Source organism: Pan troglodytes, chromosome 5 (genome assembly GCF_028858775.2).
Source record: "Pan troglodytes isolate AG18354 chromosome 5, NHGRI_mPanTro3-v2.0_pri, whole genome shotgun sequence".
NCBI classification, from domain to species: domain Eukaryota; kingdom Metazoa; phylum Chordata; class Mammalia; order Primates; family Hominidae; genus Pan; species Pan troglodytes.
Window position 1 is genome coordinate 181522410 of NC_072403.2, and position 17986 is coordinate 181540395.

The 17986-nt window shown below is 40.4% G+C and overlaps 1 long non-coding RNA gene across 1 annotated transcript; it reads right to left on the reverse strand.

Moving 5' to 3' along the window:
• Positions 1 to 212: 212 nt before the first annotated feature.
• On the reverse strand, positions 213 to 3485 carry LOC134810398 (uncharacterized). The gene is made up of 3 exons (XR_010158294.1): positions 3403 to 3485; positions 714 to 785; positions 213 to 296 (listed from the first exon to the last, which is right to left on the reverse strand). It is a non-coding gene; the product is annotated as an uncharacterized LOC134810398 (long non-coding RNA).
• Positions 3486 to 17986: the final 14501 nt, after the last annotated feature.

A 17986-nucleotide genomic window follows, 5' to 3' on the forward strand; every position in this document is an offset into this window, starting at 1 on the left:
GGTGTGGTATGGGTCCAAACACATTTTCCAGATGAGTGATTTCCCTTCGAGTTGTGTTTCAAGGCCAAGGTCCCTCATGTCTCCTGGTTCCACCATCTTCAAGGGCCTCAAGGTCACTGGGCTCATGTGCTCTGAGCTGCAGAAGGGCACAGGGCATGGGGCTGTGTCTTGGGGGCTTTAGAAGTTGGCCCTAAGAGTGGCACACGTCAAACCTACCATATGTCACGGCCCAAACTCCATCATGCAGCCACACCAGGTTGCAAGGGAAACTTTGGTTCAGACACAGAGCCTGTTACCTGAAGAAAGAAGGGAGAGCTTGGTGAGCACCCGCCTACCTGCTACAGGGCAAGGGAAGGCCAGGCAGCCTTTGAACAGGCCCCACAGTGTAGTAGGAGCTTGCAGCTAGGCTAGGGATATGCTTTGACACAGGACCAGACGGTCTGGTAGAGAATCAGATGTGTGGTGTGAAAGAAAGGAGGGAGTCAGAAATGAATCCAGCATGTTGGGCTGAACAACAGGAAAGATGCAAGCTCTGCACAAGTGGCTTCTGTGGCTGTTTTGTCCCTCCTACATCTCCAGCCCCAAGTGCCGGAAACCTAGTAGGCCTCATTATATGTCCTGAATGAGGACGAGGGAAGTTCAAATGGAAAGCTGTAGCTTCCACAAGGATGAAGAAGGAAAACAGGAACATCACAACTTGGAAGAAACTTTACCGACACTTTCAAACGAGGCTCCACTTGTCAGGGCAGATCCCAGCTCATTCTCTGGCACAGAGCTGTCCTCATCTGTAATAGTAATTATAAAGAACCTTGTAAGCTGAAAGTCATTCAAAGAAACGTAAATGAATCTTTTCTTGTTAGAATTGTGAACCCCATGATTAGCTGGAACAGTTTTTCCCGGTGGGGAGGAAGTTGACTGGAGTTTCTTTAACCATGGCATCATACATAGGCCGCCCCTCTCAAGTGCCTACTATGAAGAAATGGATGACATGAATCAGAGTTATCTTGTCCTGCCCATATAAACTATAGTCAAGAGACCGGGGGTGGGAGCACTCAGGGCACACACTGCTTGCCCAGGGATTCTGTCTGCTGAATGACTTAATGCTGAATGACTGGCTGTCACCTAAGATCAGTTTTACCTGGTAGCTGCCGAAGAGAACTGCCATGGCTCTAAGGCCAGTGTTACCTGCAACTCACCAGTTAGGGCTTGCCAGCTCCCAAAGCCTCACTAGTGCCAATAATTTGTTTTTCAAGATAATATATTTATCTTTCTAATAAAACCCTCAAACTTCTCTTTGTGCATTGGATATATCAAAGACTGCCCCAGTCTGTATGTGTGCCCTAAATTGCAATTCTGATTTTCCAAATAAAACATTTTATTTAGAGGGTTCTCTCTAAATTTTCATTTGACTTTGACATACTGGGTGTCAGAAGTGGGATCCAAAGCACTCACTTGACACATCAACAGCTGCTGAAACTACAACACGCAGCCCCCACACTTAGGGCTCTTTAGCCCTCTGCTTTCCCAGGTCACCTTTCTCCTATGTGAGTCTTTCTTGGATGGAGCTCCCATTTTTATTTTGATTATTTGGTTTTCTTTGGGATTTAAGATATGTCTTTTCCCCTCCTGATTATAAGCCTCCTGTTTATGAGGGATTTTTTTCCCTGTTAAAGGTGGCTTGCCATCCTTCCTGATGAGTATGTACTTTATCTTTAGGTTCATTTGCCCACTTGGATTTTATTTCAGTTTTTGTGCATTTGATATTAAACCAAATCACCTATATAAATTTGCTTACAATATGGACTGTCAAAGTTTAAATACTTGCCAAGATAGTACCTCCGTCCTGGGACTCCAGCATGTTCAAACAGTATGAGGATCATTCAAACAATTTATTTTTCTTAGAATTAAAGTAAAAGATTGTGGCTTTATATAAAATATACAATCTAAATAGAACACATTTCTCAACTGGTATCTTAAGGTTCCAAAATGTTTTCAGAACCCAAAGATTGCCTCACTGCAAACTACGGTCTCCGAGTAAGCTCAGAGTCTTTTCTCTTCAGGGCATTTTCCTCCACTTCCTACACATCCTCTTTTTTATCCTCCTGTAATCTAAACTTTCTTTTTTTCAAAATTCCTCAGCTATTCTGGCATATTGACTATTTAAGTGAAGACACTTGAAAAACAGCAGTCACACACACAAACATTTTTAGTATTGCAGTGTTTCTCAAAAGCAAAAGAGAAAATTGCCATGTAAAAGTAACCTTCCCTACACTAGAAAGACAATCGTTTTATTTTCAAGGATGAGGAACTGAGACCAAAAACATACTGTAAAACTTTATTAGAATAACTCTTATCTTTTAAATCTCCTCACCTAATTCAGACACATTTTCACAGTTAACTATGCTTTGTCCAATCCAGTATACTGGTAACTGACTCAAACAGCTTTACCAAAAATTTTGTTCACAGCTGATAGGGTTTGGCTGTGTCCCCACCCAAATCTCATCTTGTAGCTCCCATAATTCCCATATGTTGTAGGTGGGACCTAGTGGGAGGTAATTAAATCATGGAGGCAGTTTTCTCCATACTGTTCTTGTGGTAATGAATAAGTCCTACAAGATCTGATGGTTTTACAAGGGGTTTCCCTTTTTGCTTGGCTTTCATTTCCTCATGCCTACCACCATGTAAGATGTGCCTTTCACCTTTCACCATGAGCATGAGGCCTCCCCAGTCACGTGAAACTGTGAGTCAATTAAACCTCTTTTTCTTTATAAATTACCCTGTCTCAGGTATGCCTTTATCATCAGTGTGAAAATCGACTAATACAGTAAACTGGTACCAGGTAGTGGGGCACTGCTGTAAAGATACCGGAAAATGTGGAAGTGACTTTTGAACTGGGTAACAGGCAGAGGTTGGAACAGTTTGGAGGGCTCAGAAGACAGGAAAATGTGGGAAAGTTTGGAACTTCCTAGAGACTTGGAGGGCTAGAAGACAGGAAAATGAGGGAAAATTTGGAACTTCCTAGAGGCTTGTAGAATCACTTTGAGTAAAATGCTGATAATGACATGGATAATAAAATCCAGGCTGAGGTAGTCTCAGATGGAGATGAGGAACTTGTTGAGAACTGGAGTAAAGGTGACTGTTGCTATGTTTTTTGTTTTTTTTGTTGTTTGTCTGTTTTTTACTTTAAGTTCTGGGATACATGTGTAGAGCATGCAGGTTTGTTACATAGGTATACATGTGCCATGGTGGTTTGCTGCACCTATCAATCCATCATCTAGGTTTTAAGCCCCACATGCATTAGCAGGGGTCTCCCTCCCCTTGCCTCCCACCCCAAAAGAGGCTCCAGTTTGTGATGTTCTCCTCCCTGTTTCCATGTGTTCTCATTGTCCAACTCCCACTTACAAGTGAGAACATGCGGTGTTTGGTTTTCTGTTCCTGTGTTAGTTTGCTGAGAATGATGGTTTCCAGCTTCATCCATGTCCCTGCAAAAGATGAGAAATCATTATTTTTTATGGCTGCATAGTATTCCATGGTGTATATGTGCCACAGTTTCTTTATCCAGTCTATCATTGATGGGCATTTGGGTTAGTTCCATGTCTTTGCTATTGTGAATAGTGCTGCAATAAACATATGTGTGCATGTGTCTTTATAGTAGAATGATTTATAATCCTTTGGGTATATACCCAGTAATGGCATTGCTGGGTCAAATGGTATTCCTGGTTCTAGATCCTTGAGGAATTGTCACACTGTCTTCCACAATGGTTGAACTAATTTACACTCCCACCAACTGTGTAAAAGTGTTCCTATTTCTCCACATCTTCTCCAGCATCTGTTGTTCCCTGACTTTTTAATGATCGCCATTCTAACTGGCATGAGATGGTATCTCATTGTGGTTTTGATTTGCATTTGTCTAATGACCAGTGATGATGAGCTTTTGTTCATATGTTTGTTGGCCACATAAATGTCTTCTTTTGAGAAGTGTCTGTTCATATCCTTCCCCCACTTTTGTATGGGGTTGTTTTTCTCTTGTAAATTTGCTTAAGTTCCTTGTAGATTCTGGATATTAGCCCTTTGTCAGATGGATAGATTGCAAAAATTTTCTCCTATCCTGTAGGTTGCCTATTTACTATGATGATAGTTTCTTTTGCTGTGCTGAAGCTCTTTAGTTTAATTAGATCCCATTTGTCAATTTCGGCTTTTGTTGCCATTGCTTTTGGTGTTTTAGTCATGAAGTCTTTGTCCATGCCTATGTCCTCGATGGTATTGCCTAGGTTTTCTTCTAGGGTTTTTTATGGTTTTAGGTTTTACATTTAAGTCCTTAATCCATCTTGAGTTAATTTTGTGTAAGCTGTAAGGAAGGGGTTCAGTTTCTGTTTTCTGCATACGGCTAGCCAGTTTTCCCAGCTTTTATTAAATAGGAAATCCTTTCCCCATCGCTTGTTTTTGTCAGGTTTGTTGAAGATTAGGGGGTTTAGATGTGTGGTTTTATTTCTGAGGTCTCTGTTCTGCTCCATTGGTCTATATATCTGTTTTAGTACCAGTACCATGCTGTTTTGGTTACTGTAGCCTTGTAGTATAGTTTGAAGTCAGGTAGCTTGATGCCTCCAGCTTTTTACAATTGTCTTGGTTCCATATGAAATTTAAAGTACTTTTTTTTTCTGACTCTTGCTATGTTTTAGCAAAGAGACCTGTGGCATTTTGCCCCTGCCCTAGAGATCTGTGGAACTTTGAAGATGAGAGTCATGCCCTTAGGTTATCTGCTGGAAGAAATTTCTAAGCAGCAAAGCATTCAAGATGTGACTTGTGTGCTGTTAAAGGCATTCAGCTTTACAAGGGAAACGGAGCATAAAAGTTCAAAAAATTTGCAGACTGATGATGCAATAGGAAAAAAAGAAAACACACTTTCTGGGAGAAATTCAAGCCAGTTGCAGAAATTTGCATAAGTGACAAGGAGCCAAATGTTAATCACCAAGACAATGGGAAAAATGTCTCCAGGACATGTCAGAGGTCTTCACAGCAGCCCCTTCTATCACAAGCCCAGAGGTCTAGGAGTAAAAAATGGTTTCATGGGCTGGGCCCAGGGCACCCCTGCTGTGTGCAGCTTATGGACTTGGTGCCCTGTGTCCCAGCTGCTCTAGCCATGGCTAAAAGGGTCCAAGGCATAGCTTAGGCCATGACTTCAGAGGGTGCAAGCCCCGAGCCTTGGCAGTTTCCACATGGTGTTGAACCTGAGGGTGCACAGAAGTCAAGAATTGAGGTTTGGGAACCTCCACCTCAATTTCAGAGGACGTATGGAAACACCTGGATGTCTAGGCAGAAGTTTGCTGCAGGGGTGGGAGCCCCACGGAGAACCTCTGCTAGGGCAGTGCAGAAGGGAAATGTTGGGTCAGTCCCCACTGGGGCATTGCCTAGTGGAGCTGTGAGAAAAGGGACCATCCTCCAGACCCCAGAATGGTAGATCCACCAACACTACCAACAACTTGCACCGTGCTCCTGGAAAAGCCACAAACACTCAATGCCAGCCCATGAAAGCAGCTGGGAGGAAGCCTGTACCCTGCAAAGCCACAGGGGTGGAGCTGCTCAAGGCTGTGGGAGTCCACCTCCTGTATGAGTGTGACCTGGACGTGAGACATGGAGTCAAAGGAGATTATTTCGTAGCTTTAAGATTTGACTGCCCCACTGGATTTCAGACTTGCATGGGGCCTTTAGCCCCTTTGTTTTACCAGTTTCTTCCATTTGGAATGAATGTGTTTATCCAATGCCTGTACTCCTATTGTATCTTGGAAGTAACTAACTTGCTTTTGATTTTACAGGCTCATAGGCAGAAGGGACTTGCCTTGTCTCAGATGAGACTTTGGACTGTGGTCTTTTGAGTTAATACTGAAAGGAGTTAAGATTTTGAGGGACTGTTGGGAAGGCATGATTGGTTTTGAAATGTGAGGACATGAGATTTGGGAGGGCCCAGGGGCAGAATGATATGGTTTGGCTGTGTCTATCTCATGTTGTCACAAATATAATTTGAATCCAACTGTTTTCTCATACACCAGTGAATTTATATTATTATGTTTTACTCATAATTAATTTTTAAATAAAAGCTGAAAGTTTCTTGTTTTTTGGTCATCTGTATTTTTTATGCTTTTTTAATGTCCGTATGTTATGTTATATGTATACAGTTTTTCAACCAGAATATATAAAAGAGCTCTATCGGGTTAAGGAGAAAATAACCATTTAATTAATTCATCACAAATATAGAAATTAACCCAAATATCTCTTAGTTCTTATGACTTAAGTAAATCTTTGAAAAATAAGCTGATTTTAAATTTATTCATAAAGCAAAAATAGAGCTGTTTTCAGAATTGTCAGCATACATTTTTTCCTGAGTTTATTGGTCAGACAGGAGTATATTTTTCTCTACCAGATGTTTTAAGGTCATAAAACTATAAATCCAGCTTAAAAGCAAAATAATTTTTGTTGATGTAACTTATTGACAAATAAGACTAGTTTAATATTATCGGTTTAATGAAAACAACTGTATCTTCTGAGTTATCAGCTAAGTATCCATATATTTAACTTTAAGAGTCTTACTTAGATGAACACCTGATATTCACATGCTGTTAAAAAAATGATTAGAAGATAATGTGAAATAATTACTAGCTCTGTCTAATGTCTCAGTTTTCATAAAGTATGTGTAATTGTTAAAAATAAATAAATTAGGTAAATGTAAATGAGATTTATAAACTTTTCATGTAATTTGAAATCTTACCATTATATTGAATTAAATCATAGACATTGATAAAACATGAGTCATTTCTAAATAAGATAAAATACAGTAACATTAATTGCTAAACATAAATTAATGTTTCTTTATTTTTGCCTTCTTAAATTTTATAAAAAGACAAAAGGCATGTTGGTCAATTAATATCATGTCCTGTTCCACATTAAAAGTTGTTCCATAAAAATCATTTTTAGACATTATAAAATACATATTGGTCCCGAGATAAAAATACATTACAATTCAAAATTTCTTCCTGGCTATTTACTAAAAATTAAAGTTACTAAACATTAAGACTTCTAATTAATATATGTAGTTCCATATACAAAGAAAATGTATATGCAAAAGTAATGTGTATGAGTAAGAATTTTGTGTGGTCTCAAAGATAGGGGGAAGAAAAAGTAAAATTTTGTCCTAAGGTAAAATGAGTGATTGTTCCAATATTTTAAAAAGGGAAATTATAGAACAAAAACTGGCAGGTCTAAGCAAATCATGGAGAGTTTATGAAGGATGGATCTTATAAAGTGAGTTTTGTATGTGATTGAGTTGGCTAGGACTGGAAGGAAATTGTTTGTTTTTCTAATAATTAAGTATTGGTGTCAGGGGTGCACTGATTAAGGACCAAAGTCTGGTACTCTATGTTTGAAATAGTAAGGTTTTCTCAGAATGTTGATCTGCTGTGGGTTTTTAAAAAGTTGCAAGGGGTTTTTATCTTAATTCTGAAATCTGTTTTTTTACATTTTCAACCATTTTCTGAAGTAGAGCTTTTTCTTATTTTACAGTTTCTACCTATTTTCAAATTAGAAGTGTTATCTTCTTCATGTAGGAAAAAAATTCATTTCTCAAGGTAGAATTTTCCTTTTGAAGCTTTTCAGACCCATATCTCAGTGGCTAGGCTTTATATGCAACCCACTCCATGTGATTTACCTTCTGTTCTTTCTTCGTTCCTTAAAAAGGTACATATTGTTGCTTAACTATAGTTCCTCAACTATAGCTAACTATAATTATATAGAAATTTTGAATTGTAATGTATTTTTATGTCATGAATATAATCTCTAAAAACAATTTTTATAGAACAACACTCTCCAACTTTTTTGTTAGTTGTTGCAATTTTTTTTTTAAGTTATACTACTATTGTGGCCCCATGCTGGCCAACGTTTTTCTTAAAGTTTTCTCTGGTAACATGAGACTGTATTCTTGGCTCTTCTTTTTTTTATAATTTAAACTTTTATGTTAGATTCAGCGGGTATATGTTCAGGTTTGTTATATGGGTATACTGTGTGATGATGAGGTTTGGGTTTGGATCCCATCACCTGGGTAGTGAGCATAGTACCCAATAGGTAGTTTTTCAACCCATGCCCTCCTTCTTCACCCCCAAGTAGTCTGCAGTGTCCATTGTTTCCAACTTCTTTTCCATTGTTCTCATTTTTATATCTATGTGTACTCAATGTTTAGCTCCCACTTATAAGTGAGATCGTGGCTTTTCTTGATGTGTCTAAGTTGTTCTACGCAACCAGGCAATTTCACGTGTTTTTACTTTTTCTTTTTCTTTTTTTTTTTTTTTTGAGACGGAGTCTGGCTCTGTCACCCAGGCTGGAGTGCAGTGGCGCGATCTCAGCTCACTGCAAGCTCCGCCTCCCAGGTTCATGCCATTCTCCTGCCTCAGCCTCCCAAGTAGCTGGGACTACAGGCACCCACCACCACACCTGGCTAATTTTTTGTATTTTCAGTAGAGACGGGGTTTCACCATATTAGCCAGGATGGTCTCGATCTCCTGACCTCGTGATCCGCCCACCTCGGCCTCCCAAAGTGCTGGGATTACAGGCGTGAGCAACCGCACCCGGCCATGCTTTTACTTTTTCTAAAAGCCATGCATTCCCCTGATCAAGGTACTGGTTTTCTTGTTTACTTTATTCCTTTTTAATAAAGTGTACACTCATAATCTTGGACACATGCTCTTGCAGTGTCTAATTGGATTCAAGTACCTTTCCATGAGGTTCAACTTCTAGGTTATCCAAATGGGCTTCCCATAGGAAAGGCAGTCATACTGTAGGAGGCTTTTCACTTACCTTTCAAGTAATCAGCCTAAGAAACAGATATTTTATATTTTAAGATAAGTTCTTGTGCTTGGTGCTGTCTTTATTAGTTTTTTACTACTTAGAAAAACTAGGTCATCTCTAGTACAGGTCTAAGTTTTTTCCCTCTGAACTATGTAACTTTTTATATTTGCTTTTGAAGTCTTTTAATAATCACTCTGATTAAATAATTATCTCACAATGACATCTGATTATATTTTAATTAAATGTTTTAAGTTTTTTTAACATCTTTAACAAACTTCCCCAAAATCAAATTCTAATTTAAGTACTTTTAAGCTTAAATTGACTTTGGGATTTTTCAGTTGGGCCCCAAAAAAACATCAAACAATGCGTCTCCCATGATGCTTATTCGATGGGTTGTATAAAGGCACTGTCAAATAATAAAGTGACACTAGCTCTTACTAAAATTATATTTAGATGGATGCATTATTGATGTGAATGCTTTAACATTTATAAAATTTATAAAGGTCTGATGGTTCTTACTGTGATGCTATCAGTAATGATTTTGGTTGTTATCTTAAAATGCCATACACAATAGAAATAACTAAATTTCTTAATCAATTGCTGAACTTTTATCACATTATAACTGTGACTGTTCTAATTTTTTGGTCATCTACAGTGCTGATTCTTATCTAGTGGCATCTGCAACAAGATTCATAAAAAAGATTCTAGCAAGTACTCCTCAGTACAGGTGTCTAGTAACTTTAAGATCAATGGACTAAATAAAAATTTCTAAAATGCTAACAGGTTCATAAAACTGCTAACCAAGATAATGAAGAACAAAATTTAATTGCCTGAGATTGAATAACTGATAAAAATTATGATTTTTATGACTTTTATTTGAAACATTATTGGTTATTCATTTAAATATTTTGTTTTCCATATTTAAGAAAACTTTCTTTCTTGAGCTGCCTATAGCTTACAGCAATTTGGTAAAGTGCACTTTAATAAACAAAGGTGAAAACATTTACTTTTCTACTTGATCCCTTCAAAACTTGAAAACTATTCATGAGTTTTTTATGTTATGACAGTATGGTTTTTAATAGGATGCAATTATAATTGTGAATTATATTCCCAATATTATATTGGTAGTTATATTCCCAATATTACATTGGTAGTTATATTCCCAATATTATTATATTGGTAGTTATATTCCCAATATTATTATATTGGTAGTTATATTACCAATATTATTATATTGGTAGTTATATTACCAATATTATTATATTGGTAATATAATTATTTAATATATCACATTTAAAATTAATATATCATATTTTACATTGTTTATACTCATACATACTGAAGATAAAATCTGAAGCCTGCCTTGATTTGGCTTCCTAGCTTCAAAATATTTTTAACAAAGGTCCAATCTGAGATTCAATCATTATGCTTGCTATACTAATATAAACAATCAGGCCAAATCTAATAAATCTGAATTTATGTTACGAACAAATTAGTGTTACTCTAATGATCTTTTGTAAAAATTGGGCTGTCTATAGTATATTGTTTTTAGACTGTAACCCTATGCATTGTTTTTGAGTTTTTATTATCTACCTGTAGGCTGGACAGGATACTAAACTCTCCTAAGTTCCTGTAATTCAATTTTTCTCTCATAGAATTACTAAGAAGAGAAATAGTTATTTCCTAATGCCCTATAAACAAATTACAGTTTAAATTTAGTTTTTAGTTTTAGTTTAAATAAATTTCAGGGGACAAGCCTCACGCCTAGTGTGTGGGCTACACAGAGTTCACCAAACCACCCAGTGACATAATGGGAGACATTCAAACTGTGAAACTGCCAACTTCATGCTGTAGGCAACTTTTCCCAAGAGCACTAAACCAAGACTCCATGTTCTAATAAGACCGTTGCCCCTCTTAATGCCTATCTTTTTCACTTAAATAATAGATTACTTAAGTGAAAATCTATTTATTATTGTAATAATAATTACAATGAGCTCATAATTAAAAGTTTAGAATCATAACCGATATGAATAACATAACAAAACCTGACTTAAGCAATTCTTAAGTCCACCTGTTGGGTAATTTTGGCAATACCCCCAAGACAACTTTTTGTTCTAATTGTACTAATGGTCCTTTCTACAGAGCTGGCACTCTGCTTTAATTCATCTTAATCATGAAATGCTAGTCCATGGCTACAACAAGTCTTCCCACTTCCTCTATGGCTTTTTCATCTGCTGAGTTGATTGCCCTTAGGCATGAGCTCTTGGTTAAAAACCTTTGTACAAATTAAATTTATTATATTGTTGCTGGGTTTTTTTTCTTGTATTTTGCTCTTGATATTTAAGCTCTGTTCTTGTGTTTTGTCTAATCTTTGTAAAAATCAGTTATCTCAACAGGATGATGTTAGCCAAATACTTTGAGATTATTGACAATGCCTAAGAGACTAATAAGGTAGAACTTGATGCTAAACTCCAGGCAAACCTGCCCTAAGAAAGGTTTTGGTTGTTTCATTCTGTTTTTCTTTCTGGCACCTTTGTTACTCAAATGCGGTCTGGGTCCCTGATGTTGACTACCTTACTTCCCCCGATGGGGGACCAGAGACCACCAAGACAGGTCCACTAAGCACCAAAAGACAATTAAACCTAATTTCAAGACAGTTGATCAGTAACATTTTCAGAAAAAGATCTTGATCAAAAGGGGGAAATGTGAGAATTAATGATGTGAACTGAAGTTAACTTGTCCACCCAAGTAGATTAGAGTCAGGAGGCCAGCGGCAGGTGGGAAGCACCGAGGCACAGGTCACTTGCCCAGGGACAATCTCACCAGCCAGCTGCCAAGTCACTTGCCCAGGGACACTATCAACCACCTGCCATGTCAGTTACCCAGCGACAATCTCACCAGCCAGCTGCCAGGTCACTTGCTGCAACCTTAAGGCCATTTTTACGCAGGAGATGCTGAAACAAACTCCTGTGACTCCAAGACTAGTGTTACCCACTCTTGTCACTCACCAATCCGAGCTTGCCAGCTCCCTAAAACCTTGCTAGTGCCAATGAATTTTCTTTCACAACAATGCATAACATTTTTCTTTCTAAGAAGACCCTTAATCTTCTTTCTTCTTTGGACATACTGAAGACCACCTAGTCTGTGTGTATGCTTCAAGCTGAAGTCTGTTCTCTAAAATAAAACATTTTATTTAGAGTTCATGTATATATTTTTATTTGACTTTGACAATACTCATATGCCACCTCAGAAGCAAAATGTTTTTAAAAAAGAGAAGACGGCTTTGGGAAAACCATCACATAGGTTCTATTTTTATGTTTATCTATATACATAACTGGGATATTCAGTCAAAAAAATAAAATATTTCCCCTGACTTGTGATGGCCATTGGCAATTATAAGAAAAGTCATCCCAGAATTGAAAAGTTCAGCCATGCCCTGCCCCATGGGCCAGGTTCGTCTGCTAGAAACACTCAGACAGCAAGAATTAAATAGATCCTCATCTCTGTTTTCTCAGTGTTGTGTTTGGAACTGAAAGTCTTCTCCTCCCTTCTTAATGGTGTTAATCACATCTTTACCAATAGAATTCAAAAGGCTCCCTTTATTGCCCTCACAATATGCTCTCCTGAGGCAAATAATTTAGACTCAAGTAACTGCCAAGATTACTGGAAACAATAAACCATATTTACACATGCCTGTTAATGTTTTATGTCTGAAAGAATTCTTATAAAATAGACACCCAGTATCTAGAATCATGAGAGATATGGAACCTCCTTTTTCATGTTTGTTTTGTATTTTCTTTTACAGGTGAAAGGTAAAAGGTAAAACTTTATATTTTTATCTCCTTATTTCCTTAAGATCTTCTAATTTTAGGAAAATATTGTATCATGTTTTCACCCTCCACAAACAATCATCCTTTTTTCCAGAAATATCTTGACTCCCCTTCAAGAATTCGTCTTCTCATGAGGTGGTAGTGGTGGCTCTGGCTGTGTCCCCTGTGGTCTCCTGCCTTTCCCTGGCCCAGGAGTGGGCACATAACCGAGTGGGACCACAGCTTGGAGTCTGGAGTGAGAATAGGTGGGAAGCTCAGTGGAGAGCATATCTGGCCACCTGGCCTTGGAGTTGTCCTGTCCTGACGGATGCAGGACGACTGAGCCTGTACCTGAGCCCACACCTCATCCTGCTGCCTGGGGATTCTGCAGGCCACCACCACCCCCACACATTCCCAATGCTATTAAGCATGCCACAGTTATTTTCTGTGGCTTGCAACCAAAAAACTCTAATAACTGATACAATTCTGCAAAGCCAACAGTCACAGACTACCAATGGCAATGAGAGGAGACCACATTCCAAAAGACAATGTGATGAGCATTTAAAGAAAGAATTACCTATGTCTGAGTGAAGACCTATGACACAAAACATGCAAGGAAAGTGGGTTGAGGTTGGGAACACAGGAAATATTTTCATGAAGTTTAAATGGTTCATGCAGATTGAAGCCAGATCTGGCCTCCATGTCCTCCGGTCTCCCCTGCCACGTCAGCCACAGAATGGATGCGTGGACAGCAACACGTGCCGTCACCCAAGCTCAGCAGGACCCTCGCCTCCCAGGCTGGGTACTTGGAACTAAGAGATTGTTTACCTCTCCTGTTATTCATTTGAAACACAAACTTTGATAGCCATGATTCATCTTAATATTTAAGAGAATGGTTCCATTCGCTTTGATAGGCATGTTTTCTAATCTATTTTAAAATACTACTTTACAATAACATATGGAAATTTGCACCTGGGGTACACATTAGTGGTGCTGTGTGTACATTTTATTTTTGGATAACTGTAAGATGGAAAGATTGAGAGATGTCTGGAAGGCTGGGTGCTCTGGCCCTGCTGACCAACAGGAAGTCCATGGCAGAGGTCATGTCCATAGCAGTAAGAACGGAAATACTAGAGCTAAGCCAGCAATCCTGCAAGGGACCTGGATGACACACATAGGCTGAGGAGGAGCCACAGAACTCAGGACAGACCCTTCAAAGGCAGGGAGCTTAGGCCTGATGTCATCGCTCAGCCACCAAGGACATGCACATGAAGGTGATTCCTAGCAGCTCTTGGGTCCTCATAGCAGAGGCAGCTGCCTCCAATAGAAGACTTCATGTATACTAAGAACCTTGTCCTTCTTTGAGTCCACAAAGCCTCCCAAGAGGTCCAAAACAGAGTCATTCAGGCCTGGGTTTCCAACCTGGCATTGCCACCTCCAGCAAGGCATGTAGGGATGTCGATTTCATTATTTATAAAAGGAAGATGGCGGCATAGACATGAGCTCCTTGCCATAGCCCCTCCTTCAGCTGAGCAGGTTGCAGTCAACGTGCTCAGATGCTGGATGCCAACGCTGGCTCTATTCCCAGGGTCTGGGGCTGAAGTGTGTGAGACTCCCAGTCACGTGTCCAGATGGCTTTGCAAATGGCCATGATTCCATCCCCACAAGCACAGGTGCTCCGACAGATCCCTATTTGCCCATATCCTTTATCTAACTCCCTCAAAAACTTACGCACTCCTGGCGTGTAATGAGTCTGCCACCCACTCCATCACCTGCCCACCCTCTACTTCCCAGGAGCCAAATAACTGCCCTATATATGCATCATCAAATGATGGTCTCCTCTAAAAAGAATGTGTTTGGCTCTAGACTGTGCAGTGTGTTTGTCCCTCATTAGCCTGTGTCTGCTGCCAAGGGCATTCATCATACAGCCCCGTGTTGGATGATTTCAGCAGCACTCAACTGTAAGATGGGTCTCTTTGGGATCCTTTGATGCAACTCAAGAAGCATTTCTGAGAGTCCCTGCTGTCCCAGCTCCATCAGGGCTGGCCAGAGCCGGCAGGGGCCACACGTCTGAGGCCAACCACAGCTGCCTCCTTTACAAGCAACATCTCCAGAGACCCAAGCCAGTGATTGGCGCCTTCACTTTAGAGGTTGACTTATGAGCCAGTCCTCAAGAGATGGTGGACTGTTTTTTTGTTTTTGTTTTTTTTGGTCTTTTGTTGTTTTGCAACGGTTTAGATTTTGCAGCTTCAAAAACAACCAGATCCTGCTAGAGGCAAAATCCAAGTAAATCCAAGTGAAGAAAGTGTATATACAGGGGTAGACAGCCCTGGGCAGGGGCCTCTGTCATTCCCAGGGTCTGAGGCAAACAGTGTCACTGTTCTTACGTCAAGTAGCCCAATCCTGGGCTGCCCTTTTGCCAGAGGCTGCACAGCCCTCTGTGCATGCAGGAATCAGGCATGTTCTCTTGTGTCCTCCTCTGCAGAATGAGGACAATACTATCCCTTACCTGTAAGCTCAGGGTGAGGATCAAGTGTGTTCAAACAGGTAAAGAGCTTAGAAGAGTGTCTGGCACACAGGATGGGATTCGTGTGTCCAGTCCTTATCAACTTCAAATACAAACAATAACGATGGCTGGCCTGCCATGGTCCCAGCCCACTGAGCTAAGTAAAAATACCAAACTCACTGTAGGAAAAGCAAAAGCGTGATGCTATCATAAGAATTGTCACACGTGCAGATGATGGCTTGGGTTCTAGTTCTTAAGTCTTCTAATTTGCTGGTTTTGTGTTGATCCTGAATAAATTTAGAGCCCTGCCTACTTTCACTGAGACTACGGGGAGTCCTCTGTGCTGCTGGAAAATCCCTAATAAATGCACAGAGGAGACTTCCTGGGGTCTCCACCGCAGGTCATGATCATGAGCCTGGACCGCGAAGGTGTAGGGTCTCCGGTGTAATTCCCACTTCCACCACTAGCAACCAGGCCGTAAATGCCACCCTCTGCCCGTTTCCCCAGCTGTAAAACAGGATTAATTGTAGGTCCTACATTATGGTGGTGTTGGGAGAACTGAATGAGTTAATGTGTAGATAGTGGCCATCACCCAGCAAGCACTCTATGAACGTTAGCTATTATTACAAACGAAAATCTAAAAACAAGATTAGCCATTGCCATGGAGCTTTCCTGTCAGTCTCTTCTGAAAGTCCAGGGATGAAAGGAACTATGAAATGTACCTGAGAGCTCCTCTGGGCCCGCCCTGCTTCAGCCGCCAGCACTGCACCTGCGCTCTGCAGTCCCTCCCATCACAGCGGAGGTCTGGCAGCACATCCCTACCTGCAGCTGCAGACCGAGGCGGTGCTCCCAGCTCTCGAAGCTTCTCAAGGAATCCGGCAATAGCTGGTGACGCCTGGACCCCCGAGCCCTGACTGAGTCTTTGAAGGCTGGGCTGGGTGGGGTGGGGGGAGGCAGGACCCTGCAGGCCCCCCTCCCTCTGCAACAGAGCCGACTGCCCCAGCCTGTGATTTGTGTTCACACAGGCTCCACAATGAGGTGTGGCACTTAATGAAAGGGCTCTGTCACTTACCCAGTGAAACAGCGAGTCTGAAGACCAAAGAACTGGTTACTTCTTGTACGTGAGGCAGGACGACCTGAGCTCCGGCCCAGAACGAATGTCACTTACCCAGTGAAACAGCGAGTCTGAAGACCAAAGAACTGGTTACTTCTTGTACGTGAGGCAGGACGATCTGAGCTCCGGCCCGGATGGAGGGCGAGCACTCAGCTCCCTTCAGTTCAGCACAGAGGAGCAGACCTGCTGCTGAGCTGCCATGCAGCACGAGCTGGGGGAGTGGGAAATCATGACCCACAGGTTTGTCTTCAGAGAGCCTGTTGAGGGTGGCATGGACGGGCACCTGAGCACCCAGGTCAGAGGCAAGGTGGGGGGACTTCTGGGAAGCCAGTCCTGAGTTAAAGGACTCTGGAAGCCCAGGGCAGGACCAGGGTGCAGGGAAGGTGGGCAGGGGCCAGGCACAAGGCAGGACCAGGGTGCAGGGAAGGTGGGCAGGGGCCGGGCACAAGGCGAGGTCTGGCTTCTGTGGTGTGATCCAGGACTTCTCAACATTTCCTTACCATGGCACACACAGAAACAGAAAAGTCTGTGGCACACTGGCGCAAACCACAGGATTTGGGAGCATCTGCAGGGGGCAGGAGGGAGAAAATGCCTTTTTTATGTTATGTAATCGTGAAAGAAAAGTAAAACACAAAGCATGAGGAAAGATCTTAAAAGGTTGAGTTTGAACAATACTTCCAGCAAAGGTCTACTCAAACTTTAAATGAAAATTTTAGCTTGTTCTTACAAACATAACTCTTTTACGCCAAGCTTTATGGGTAAATTGGCTACAAGAATTTCCTGACTCAGAATTTAAGGAGTCACTGTGATAACCACTTGGTTATAACATTATTAATAGTATAACAAAATAGCATTCTTGTATTGAGAGACAACAGTCCTGCTTTCACGCTTAAGTGATTTATAAGCGGCCACTTCTCCTGGTTGACTGAATGTCCTGTCTGGCCATTACACAAAAATTGGAAAAGTTGGTCTTTCTAAAATGGGCTGAGAAGCATGTGATCATTCTATAAATCTTTTTTTATTTTCTCTCATTGAAAAATGTAGTTGAAATTTCTTATGATAATGCAAAAAGATTTCCAATCTAATGGCATTTTTAAAAATCAAGTATTTCAAAGTCACAATAAAATTTTTCCATAAGAAGATGCAGGTATTTCTGTACTAATTTTTTTCTTTAGGATTCATATTATAGCACTAACTACACATGACTGGAAAACCAAATTTAACAACATTTTTCCAAAGTTGAATTTTTGCTTCACACTTATAAGCTGTGTTTTTATGTTAGTATATTTCAATTATACGCAATTTAAATATGTCAGGGGAGAAAGCCAGTTTTTGAAAAAAATACTATCCTCAACAAATCTTTTATAAAAAGTTTTTCTTCAATTTTTTTAAATGTTTGATAAAACTTCCTGGGGTCATCAGGCATTTTAGTGGGAAATCTCTGGGTGGTCTTCAGATTCCATTTCTTCTCTTGAAGCTAAAACTGGACAAAGCAATAACGACTTGGATTTCAACAACCCATCGTTGAGCGTGGAAGTCCAATTTACAAGTAATTCTGTGTTGTTTTGTTTTTACATAAGGAGACTCTGTGATTACTACTGTGCAATACTGGAGTCTAGGGATTTTCAGAACAAACTCTCAAGTGGAGGCCATCACACCTCCTCTGACTTCATCCACAGGGCAGGTGGACCGACACGGGTGGGGTTTCCATCAATCTCATTTGTC